We start from the raw sequence: 12,091 nt of genomic DNA on the forward strand, positions 1-12,091 counted from the left end.
GCAACGGACGACGCGATTGGCGCAGTTTTTGATCGTTGGTCGGCAGAGTGGCGCACTACCTCAGCCTTGGAGGTGGGGTCGAGTAAGTTCGTCGCATAGCGTAAAAAGGAGGAGGCCAAGCTCAAGATAGCACAGATGGCTGAGAAAAGGAAAAAGGAGGCCGCTGACAAGGCCCAAGGAGAGCTTGATGCCGCCCAATAAGCGGAAAAGTAGACAGGTGAAAAAGATCATGGCTCTGACAAAGGTGCGAGGTCGCCTTCGCCCAAACAGAAGAAGAAACTGACGAGCAAACAGAGAAGCATGGAGCAGACCTACATACGGCATCGTACTGCATCAAATTTCTAAGAGAATAAGAAAAAGTGGGGCCGCGGAAGAAATCCAAGGCCAGTAAGGCCTTGCTAGACCCAATCACCCTCATAGAGGGATATTTGAATGACATTGGAGATATGGTGCGGGATGTCACCATGGAGGTACTGCAGCAACTCGAGTAGAAGCAACAATAATTATTGGGGGCCATCTAGATGGGTCTGCATGAGCTACAGATCCATCCATCACAGGCTGGCACAGTGTCCACCAGCCTTGCTATCAATACTTCAGAAGCTGCCAAGATGCTATGTGCGAAGGACTCCCGGGAGATAATGCTACCAGATGGAGCACTGACCATAGAATATGAAGTTGACAAGCTCGCTTTTAGCACCCTCAAGGGAGTGGGGTTGAACTTGGTAGCACTTCCTGGCAAGGCACTCCACCTACTGTAAGATGGAGTGATTGCAGAGCTGAGGGCCTGTGAATAGCACGCTTTGCAGGTAATCAGTGAGCAGAAGATTAATAATGAACAGATGGCCCTGTAGCGAGACACCGCCCTCACTTCCATGGTGGAACTTACTAACACAAATATGTGCATGATTAAGGCCATGAGGGAAGCCTGCCGAATGGTCCCCAAATTGGCCATTCCTGAGGATGCGAAGGTAGATGAACAAGTCTACAAGCTTGCTACAGGGGTGTACGACGCTTGCACAAAGTTGGCTAAGGTTCAACTGGAGCTGAATCTATAGCTTACAGATTTACAGTTGAAGGCTCATCCTTCAACTCCGCCAAAAGTAAAGGAGCAGCACGCAACCGTTGTCATAGAGGCAATAGTGGTGGTAGATAGTGCAGTAGCAGATTGTACATGGCTTTTTGAACAGTCGTTCAAGGTCCTAACGAGTCTTGCAAGAGGATCCTAATGTACAGTGGCTGGAGACAGAGGCACGAGAATTGCAGCAGCGCTATGACGAAGTAAAAGGTACAACACGCACTGTCTCTCTCACACAGAGACTGGCGAAGCTGTAGGAGGCCAAAACATTGAAGGAATAGGTAGATGTAGCACAGCACAAAGAGGCAGTGCTGAAGGCGCGCTTGAAGCCTTGGTTGGACGAAGCTTATTTGGTCACGACCTCCATTGAAGGCAAGCTTGCTAATCTGCAAGCGACTCAGTAGAAGCTTCAGGCTGACAGTTCAAGACCAGTGACAGAGCAGTTGGTTGAAGAAGTGAAGCAGGCGGCCGCACAGTGCACTACCGAGGTTGCCGTCATATAGGTCGAGCTGGGAGGTCTTCACGCCAAGATCTCTGCACCCACAGAGTGACTCGAGGGCGAGTCACCATGTTTGTGTTGGGGGCCTATTGGGAATGGGTTCCCCCAAGGGTAGTTTTGGGGCTAAAAGCCCATGTTTTGGGACAATTTTGTAATAAAGTTGTAAAGTCTCCGCATTTTGTGGTCACGGAGTGCGAAGGTGTCAAGAGTCATAAAGGGTTGTCTACCCTTATTTTGTAAAGTGTAAAGTCGGTTGTAAAGATCCACCCATGGTCTGCAGACCATGGGATTGTATAAAAAGGAGCTAAGTAAGTAAGCTCTAAGTAGTGAAGAGTTAAGCATTGGAGTTTTGGTAGAGAAGTCTAAGTGTTTCGGGTCTTAGTGTAGGTAGAGGCTTTGCAGTTGAGTGCGCAGAGGCCTAGGGTGGAAGTCTGCATCTTAGTGCGCAGACCCCTGTAGCTGTGTGCACAGGGTGGATAGAGTCTGTATTAAATTGGAAGATATCAATAAAGAGAAGTATTTTTCAATTACTGTGTATTTAGTTCCTGTTATGCATCTGATTATACTGCGTTTTCGGTTTAATTTACAATTTTTATTTGATGCGCGAATATATATGATTATATTGGTTAATTGAACATAAGTAAGGATATTAGGTTACACGGTGCTAACTGTGATAGATTAGTAAGATAAGTAAAACACTTTAGATAACTTGGGAACCTATATAATACATAGTCATAGCTGCGCGAAAGTACTTGGACCAAGGGTTAGGGTTGTGCGAAGGTCAATTGCACACCTTTGTGGAGGTACTGAAGGGCGGAATAAAGGGTAGACTAACAGAGCCCTAAGGATTAACGACTTGCATGAAAGTAGGGGCAGAGGATATAAATCGACATCACGACCATCTCAGGGTGCGGAAATTTGGTTCCATCATCCCCCCATACTGCTTCGGGTGAGACTTCGATCTGCGCTTCACATGCTGATGCTGAAAGGGCAATAGTGTAGGGATTTGTTTGGATTACTAACACTGAACCTGGGTCAAGCCCCACAAAGCCAAAAGACCCCAAAAAGACATCATTTAGGGGGTGAAAACTGCTCCAGAAGTTCAGGACCCGAAAAACTGCTGAAAATGGTAAATGTTGAAATGAACAAAGGAAACAGATGACACTGACTGGGGGGTCTCGGAGGAATAGATGGGTGGCCACCAATATCCACCTGGATCATTTATCCCCTATTTTTCTTTTGAAATAATTGTTAAATCATTATTTAATAATAATTTCTTAATTCTCACAAATTGATTAATAAATCATTTTTATTTGTTAATTACTTCAACTACTTTCTAAATAAAGATATTTGACCATTTTGAATATCTTTTCCCTCTCAAAAAATATAATAAAATATCCACAACGGCTAGATTTTGATTTAGTAAATAATATTTTATTATTTTCTAATTATCAATCTATTTTAATATTTTGTTATAAAAAAAAGGTTTTATCTCCATTCTTCACCTTGAACATTTTCATAGTCCCCATTATCGTCTCATATCATTTGAACTTCCACTTGATTTCAAATATCTTTTATTTTCTTTTATGCTCATTGGATATCACATGTTGAGAGAGAGAAGCACGTTGTTGAAGCACAAGGTTAAGAAGGACCCATCCCATGGAGGGGGATCTATAGAACCAAGTTTATAAGTTCTCCTCACTAGGTGTATCCTTTTTATTAATAAAATTTCTTGTTCATATTATTCATTAGGTTGCTACACTTTTATTTATGTTGCTATATGTTTCTATTTGCATATTATCTTTTGTTGCAGGGTTTTTCTAATGTTTTTTTGTAGATATGAAGCATAGAGATAAGCATATTTTGTTGTCAGGGTTATAAGTCACCTATAAATTAAGTAAAGGGATTTTCTCTCACTTGCATAAATAATTTACTTTAACACTCAGTTCCATGTTCAGGTGCATTCAAGAACCTGCATAATACGAAGTTCATAGGAAATCCTGGACTGTGTGGGAAGTGTTTCCACTTAATGGATTGTTTGTTGGATAATCCCAGTTCTACAAATAAGAAGAAGATAATAGTAATATCGATTTCCTGTGGAGTGGGTATCTGTGTGGTGTTTTGCATTGGCCTTCTATTTTGGATTTTCAAACAAGCACTATCCAATACCTTAGCCAACCCAGCATCAAATCTTGCAGACTTGATATCCTATTTGAGAATCTCAAGGGAAGAACTCCGCAGAGCAACAGAAAATTTCAGCCCCGGGAATCTACTGAGAGTGGGAAGCTTCGGATCGGTTTACAGGGGAACTTTAGCAGGAGGCGAGACTGTTGCCGTTAAGGTGTTCATAGGTCTAGATGGTGAATATGGAGAGAAGAGCTTCAACAAAGAGTGTAGACTGTTGGGGAAAACTTGACATCAAAATCTACTAAAAAACATCATGCATGCTCCATGACGAAATTCAAGGCTTTAGTGTTAGAATTCATTCCCAACGGAAACCTCAATGACCATCTACATGGAGAAGATAGTGAGAGATTAGTTTGGAGATGTGGCATCATGATTGTTGTCCACCTATTTTTTACTATGGTTTGAAACCACATAATGAAATATTAGATGAACACATGACAATTCATCTTGTTGATTTTGGATTAGCTCGTATGTTCTCCAAACCCGACGACTTCAACATTGAAGGGACCCATAGGGTATATAGCCCCTGATATCAACTTCTTACAATTTTTCAATAGATATATAATGTTTATTTGTAGCTTCTCGCATATTTGGAAATATTTATTTTCAAGCTCTTATTATTTGCAGAGGTGTGGAGGATGGTTCAACACTTCCGCACAACCCAACCTTAACACTTCCGTACAACCCATCCTCCACACACTTTCGGATTATAAAGTGTACTTTTTCCCAACCCATCCTCCACACGTTCACATGTCGTGAATTGCTTAATTTCTCTTTTCAAATAGTCACCATTGACCTCCTCTACAAATAAACCTATAATTTAACAAGTTTAAAATTTATGACGACTAATATTTTTATTTTTCAACATTAAACGAAAAAAACTACCATTTAAAAATTAATGATGGATAATTTCTTTTTAATTTTTCAACATAATTAAACCAAAAATATACCATGAAATTGAAAATGCTTCAATTAGACTAAGCCTAAGTGAACCGATTTTGCTAGTGTTTATCGTCTCCTTGAGAGTTAGCATTAAGGAAATTTGGGCATTAAATGGAGCAATGAAGACAATACAATATAAAATTGCAACATTTTAAATACAATATAAAACTGCAACATTTTAATGTTGTCTCTTTAGGGCTCCAATTCCATAAAATTTTCACACTAAATTTCCATAGTGTTCATGTTATCATGTGTGGATATCCTTAATCCCATCAAAAATTCCTACTGTTATTAAACATGACTTAATTTCAAATGGGTTCATAGCCCATATGGAACATGGTAATAGATAACTAATGTAATTCAAAATATATGTTTCTTCCAAATATAAAAGTTGTACCAAGATATGTATGGAATGAGGGAAGAGCTCTAGCAGCAGCATCCATTTCCACTAAAAATAAAATTTCTATCACATTATGTATTGGGTGAGCGAAGAAGTCCAGGAGCGACACAATAATATCTCATATTAATATGCACTGCAAATTGTCCTTTCATTCTTTGTAATCCTATGTGTGTCCCATTCCCATCTGCCACATGATCATGCAAGACGTGCAACACATAAATCTCCATGGAATACATCGAATCTCCGGAATGTATACAATAGAGGTGTTTTCTGGTTGCTGCTGATGATGGATAAAGTATACGTTGAAGTATTGAACCAATTAAAAAACTTCACAATTGCTTTCAGAATTCTCCACTACACAACTTCTATTTTTGTTGCTATTAATTAGGCCATAAATCATTGACCTGGTGGTTATTCGCATTTATCTTCAAAAAATAAAATTAGTTATCGTAAAGAATTCAAGACAATGAACCTCGCACAATCACGATAAAAATGTAAACAACAAATAAATTTTGAAAACTCCGATTATTCAATAACAATATAAAAATTAATGCACAATTTTCTTCCAATGTAATATTTGAAATTTCAAAAAATACAAAAATAATAATTTATGTCTTGATGCAGGTCGTATTGAAGATTCAACCAAGGAGATTCAACTATTTTATTTTGTTGAGATTAGATTAGGCATTGTTATTAGAACCTTACATTATTATTGTTATATAGGCTCTAATTATATTGTGACCCCTTGGACTCCTATATATACCAAGGAGGTATTATCATTTGAATCAAATAAATTACCACTCAAGTACTATGTCCCTTGCAAGGTGTTTCAAAATATTGTTACTATGACATACAAATTGGAGTTGCCTATATCTTCTTGAGTACACCTAGTTTTTCATGTTTCATGCTTAAAGAAGGTTTGATGACAAGCTCCTAGTTCAAACAATGTTGTGAGAACTCGACAAAGAAGGAAAAATCATATTTGAGCCTGAAGCAGTCACATAAACAAGGACCCGACAGCTATGGAATCGATTAATTTCGGAGTATCTCATTAAGTCGATGAACTGACCCACTGAAGATTCCACATGGGAGGATGAGAATTTTATACAGAAGCATCCAAAACTACTCAAACATTGAGGACTACACTTTTTTGAAGGAGAGGAGCATGTTAGGTTCCTATAATACTAGTATATTCCCCTTATTTTTATTAGTATAGCCGCCTATTGTTATTGTTGTGCCCATGTATCCCCCATGTTGTTATTGGTGTGCTCCATATAAGCCCACTATTGTTATTGTTGTGCCCTTACATTATTATTGTTATGTAGGATCTGATTATATTGTGACCCCTTAGACTCTTATATATACCAAGGAGGTCTTATCATTTGAATCATCCAAGAATTGGTCATTTATGTAATGTAAAGGATGTTTCCCCCTCGAAGAGGACATTTTATAAGTCGTTGGTCTGTCTTTTTTGTGAGTTGGTTGCATAATAAAGGGCCCAGGAAAATGGAAGATATATGAGATTTGATTCTTTTTACATACACTAGTATAGATGTGTGACCATGTGTTTTTTGGATTTGTAGATATGTTCATTCTTGTTGGGTTGTGTTATATTCTATCCACAACTAGCCACCCTAGTTAATTGGGCGGTTAGAGGGGGGGCGGAGCCTCCCCTTCATTGCGTCGATTGTGCAGTGAGGGGATCACATGGGGGTAGCATCCCCCCTGTCCAGGGGGTTTGAGGGGGGCTGGTAGCCCCCCTCTATGGGGTCTGGGGCAACGACCCAGGGAAATTTTTTTCGGACCCTATATTAGGTTGGGCAGACCTACCTATGGTTTTGTGCATGGTTTTCGCACATGGTTTTGGACGCGATGGTTTTCGGTCCATGGTATTGGATGCTTCAACATGTATAAATATGTATTGTAACATTGAAAGGAACATAATGAAAAATCAAGCTGGTAGTCCCAGTTTTGGGATCCAGGGGAAAATCTCTACATATATGTGTTTTATGTGTTATGCTCTTGCATTGTTTATTTTTTGTGTTTTAAGAATTCGTATGCAGGTAATTTCTGTATAGGGTTAAAACCTACATTTGCTATCAGAGTTGTTTTAGCTTCAATGGGACGCCTTTGTTGTTGACGGGTTTCACTTGGGCCTGTGGTAGACCCTATTCAGTGGGAGATCTGTGGGATTGATTCTAGTGGTGAAAGAAGATGGTGAGCAATGGAAAGATAGAGATTGAGAAATTTAGTGGTTAGAGTTTTGAGTTGTGGAAACTCAAGATGGAGGATCTGTTGGTGGATAAAAGTCAGTTGATCATAGTAGATCTGGGTACTAAACCAATGAGAGTGTTTGATGAAGAATGGAAGAAGTTGGATCATAAGGTAAAGAGCACAATACGACTGTGTGTCTCAGATTCAATATTATTGAATGTATCAGGGGAAGCTAAAATGAAGGCTTTGTGGGACAAGTTAGGGAATCTGTACCAATCCAAGACTCTGGTGAATAAACTATTCCTACGGAAAAAGCTATATAACCTAAGGATGAAAGATGGAAACTCGGTGACAGAAAATTTGAACACATTCAATACTGTGGTAAGTCAGTTATTATCTATTGATATTAAAATTTTAGATGAAGATAACTACATCAGTTTGTTGTGTTCTTTACCAGATTCGTGGGATAGTCTGGTTATTGCAATAGGTAGCAATGCAACTGCCTTGTAGTTTGATGAAATAGTCTCATCCTTGCTGACAGAGGAGATGAGACGGAAAAATATGGAGAGCCAGAATGGTGATGCCTTGTCTGTACGAGGACGGTCCCAGAACATAAACAAAAATAAGTCATCGAGTGGGAGATCTAAATCTAGAGGGAGATCTAAATCTCCAGGAAAACCTGTAAAGGTGGTGTGCTGGAAATGTGGAAAGGAAGGGAACTACTAAAGGGACTGTAAATCTAAAGCTCCTAACAAAAGAAAGGGATCTGATGATGATCCTTCTGCAGAGGTGAAAAGGACCTCAGATGAAGGTAGGGATGTGTACTTGCCTTCTTTAAGTACACATGTAGATCATGAGGCATGGCTGATTGACTTAGGTGCATCCTTTCACTTTACTCCCCATTGAGAGTGGTTCTGCGAGTATGAGAAATATGATGGTGGTGATGTCTTCTTAGGGGATGATAGGAAGGCTATAATTGTTGGTCACGGAAAAGTAAAGTTGAAGTTGCAAGGTGGAAGGGTTAGAACAATTCCGGGTTTTCTGCATATTCCTACATTGGCTAGAAATCTGATTTTCGTAAGCAAGTTGGATGATGCAGGTGTAAAAATAGTGTTCGAGAAGGATACCTGCAAGATGGTCTAGGAAGCACTGGTATTGATGCAGGGAGTTCGGATTGGAACCCTGTATAAGTTGCAAGGTAGCACTGTTGTTGATGGGTGCAATAGTTCTGTGGTTCCTGAAAGTGGAGCAGAAAATCTAGTGGTCTCTGGAGAGAATACCATGTTGTGGCATCAAAGGCTTGGACATAATGGAGAGAAGGGCCTTTGAATACTTCATGGTAAAGGTAAGATAGAAGGTATGCGTAATAGCTCTCTGGATTTTGATTTCTATGAAAATTGTGTATATGGGAAGCAGAATCGGGTGAGTTTCCCTTTTGGTGGTAAGAGGGCAAAACATATATTAGAGCTTGTGCACAGTGATGTGTTTGGACCTATGAAGGTTCCATCACTGGGTAAGTCTATGTACTATGTATCATTTATAGATGACTTCTCAAGGAATACATAAATATATTTCCTTAAGAAGAAATCTGAAGTCTTTGATAGGTTTAAAGAATTTAAGGCTCTGGTGGAAAACCAGACAGAGAAGAAGATAAAGGTGATGAGGATAGATAATGGTGGAGAGTTTTGCAATAAGGAATTTGAAGAATTCTGTAAGAAGTGTGGTATAGCATGACAGAAGAATACTCCATACACACTTGAGAAAAATGGAGTTGCAGAAAGAATGAACAAGACGTTGATGGAAAGGGCAAGAAGCATGCTCATTGGTGTCGGGTTAGGACAGGAATTCTGGGCAGAGGTGGTGGAGACAGCATGTTACCTGGTCAACAGATCACCTTCATCGGAATTGGAGGATAAGACTCCATAAGAGGTATGGAATGGTAAGAAACCCTCTCTTTCACATCTAAGGGTATTTGGATGTGATGCATATGTACACATCCCAAAGGAGAAAAGAACAATGTTGGATAGTAAATATGAAAAGTGCATCTTTATTGGGTATAAGGATGGTTTAAAGGGTTATAAGCTTTGGAACTGAGTAACAAGGAAGGTTGTGTACAACTGAGATGTAGTGTTCAGAGAGGTGAAAAATGTTATTAAACATGAATTCTCATCAAAGGAACCTAGGAAGATAGAGTTTGAGCTAAAGGAGGAATAATCAGACTCTACAGTAGAAGAGGAATTAGAATATGAAGAGCCACAACCTCCAGTTGTGAGAAGATTAGTTCAAAAAAGAAGGCAGCCAAAAAGGTATATTCCATCTGCTTTCTATTCAAATTTTGCTTTATCTATTATTGATGATGATCCCAGAATTGTGAAGGAAGCAATAGATTCAGAGGATGGAAAACTCTGGAAAGAGGCCATGGTTGATGAAATGGCACCTTTGCACAAAAATGAGGCCTGGGATCTGGTGGAGTTGCTAGCTGGAAGGAAACCCATTGGCAGCAAATGGGTGTTCAAAAAGAAGACAAATGCAGAAGGAAAGATGGAGAAATACAAAGCTCATTTGGTAGCAAAAGGTTATTCCCAGGTGCTAGGAATTGATTTTGATGATATTTTTTCTCCTGTTGCCAAGGTAGCTTCTATTAGATTACTTTTATCTGTTACTGCTGCTTTTGATTTTGAGGTAGAACAGATGGATGTGAGGACATCATTTCTTCACAGGGATTTGGAAGAGGAGATCTACATGAAGTAACCTGAAGGATTTGTGGTGAAGGGTAAGAAAGAACTGGTATGCAAGTTAAAGAATTCTTTGTATGGGTTAAAATAGTCACCAAGGATGTGGTATCAGAAATTTGATACATTTTTACAGGGACTTGGCTTCTCCAGAAGCAAAGCAGATCACTATGTGTATTTTAAATTAATTGGTGACCATTTCATTTATCTGGCCTTACATGTGGATGAAATGTTGTTGGTTGGAAATGACAAAGAAATTATGCAAGATTTGAAGACCCAATTGTCCTCCAAATTGGACATGAAAGATCTTGGTGTTGTAACCTATATTTTGGGCATGGAAATTAAAAGAGATCGGGCTGTTATCACTGAAAATGCTGTAGTAAAAATTTTTTTAGCTTGGCTTAAAGTCAGGGTATTTTCGCAGCGCCAGAATTCTTTTTAGCAGTTTCGCAGCGCTACCTGTTTGAGTGGTTTCGTAGCGTGCTACGAAACTGGGGATTTGTTTGAGTTTTCAGTGAAGGTCCAAATCCTAGCATGCTTATTGTACAGAGTTCTTCTTCCCTCCAGGAATGTTGATGAGAGCAGTGGCAGTATGTTCAAGGAGACACCTTATGATGATGCAGCTATTGTAGGATTGCCATCAAATACATTAAGGGAGTTATCTCTGAATTCTGGCTCATGGGTGATTGTGAAAGATGTACATACTAATGTGGGAGACTTGCAGGAGATTTTGTGTTGAATCCTCTAGACAAAGAATCTATTAAATTTTATAAGTCATAGAGTGTTTGATATTTGGGATTGTCTTTTCACAATCTGTAACTTCTTTCACAAAGCAGGGCGCCACAATGGATTGAAAGATTTGAAAAATATTTATGATAAAGTTCATGTTCCCGTTTGTTGGGTATTGGTGTTCAAAGTTGGATTAGGTAATAAAGGGGCTGCGCTTGCAAATAGCATTTCCAATTGGCTAAATGTGGCACTTCTATCAATTTATGTTAAATCTTCCCCTGCATGCAAGAAGACATGGACATCTTTCTCAAGGGAAGCTTTATATGACATTACAAACTTTCTTAAGCTTACTATTCTATCTGCAGTAATGCGTTGCTTGGAATACTGGTCTTTTGAAATGCTTGCTCTCTTCTCCGGTTTGTTGCCTAAGCCTGAACTTGAGATATCAGTTCTCTCCATCTGTCTTAGCACTGATGCAGTTGCATATATGATCCCCTTTGGCGTGGGTGCTGCTGTAAGTACACGAGTTTCCAATGAACTAGGAGCTGGACGCTCACGCACTGCACAGTTATCAGTGTGTGTCGGGGTTTGTATGGCAGTCAATGAGGCTCTTATGATAGGATATATTTTATTCTCTATCAGAAATGTATGGGGCTATGCTTATAGCAATGAAGTAGAGGTAGTTGAATGCATTTCAACCATGATGCCACTGCTTGTACCCTCAACATTTATGGATGCCATCCAAGGTGTTCTATCAGGTATTGCTAGAGGATGTGGATGGCAAACGTTGGGTGCCTATGCAAATCTTGGGGCATACTATGTGGTTGGCATGCCTATAGCTGTCATTTTAGCCTTTGCACTGCATGCTGGCGGCAGGGGACCTTCGGCATTTGAGCACCTGTTCTGTTGCTAAGAACATTGCGCTAACAAAGGAAAATCTTATCAAAAATTTATCACTGCTGCACAGAAAAGGATATATGGGAGCACCCAAAAGAAGTTGATCAGGTTTTGGTTAAATATGAGCGCCTTCAAAAATTTCGCATTCATACTCCAAGGTATGCACTTGTGAACAGAGATTACCCCTATTAAGAGTTGAACTACTTTGTGGAGCAAGGGATTTTGTTCAAAACCATGCATAGCGAATTATCAAGCCTTTTGTGGAAAAAACCAGTTTATGGAGATGATCACAGTGTCTATGGTTTAGTGGCCAATCTTCTGGCTTATCATATGTTTTCGAGCCTCTTACACTATTATGGAGGATTGAACCCGCGTTATCAAAGGCAAACAGAGCGAAAAGTTGTAGAAGGACAATG

The 12,091-nt window shown here is 39.5% G+C and overlaps 1 pseudogene; it reads left to right on the forward strand.

The window, feature by feature from the left end:
- The first annotated feature begins 3,603 nt into the window (after positions 1–3,603).
- LOC149167228 (protein DETOXIFICATION 16 pseudogene) lies at positions 3,604–11,691 on the forward strand (annotated as a pseudogene).
- The last annotated feature ends 400 nt before the right edge of the window (positions 11,692–12,091 follow it).

This window comes from Pinus tabuliformis, chromosome 5_1 (genome assembly GCF_031772625.1).
Source record: "Pinus tabuliformis cultivar Carrire ecotype Pingquan chromosome 5_1, CPIR1, whole genome shotgun sequence".
Classification (NCBI taxonomy): domain Eukaryota; kingdom Viridiplantae; phylum Streptophyta; class Pinopsida; order Pinales; family Pinaceae; genus Pinus; species Pinus tabuliformis.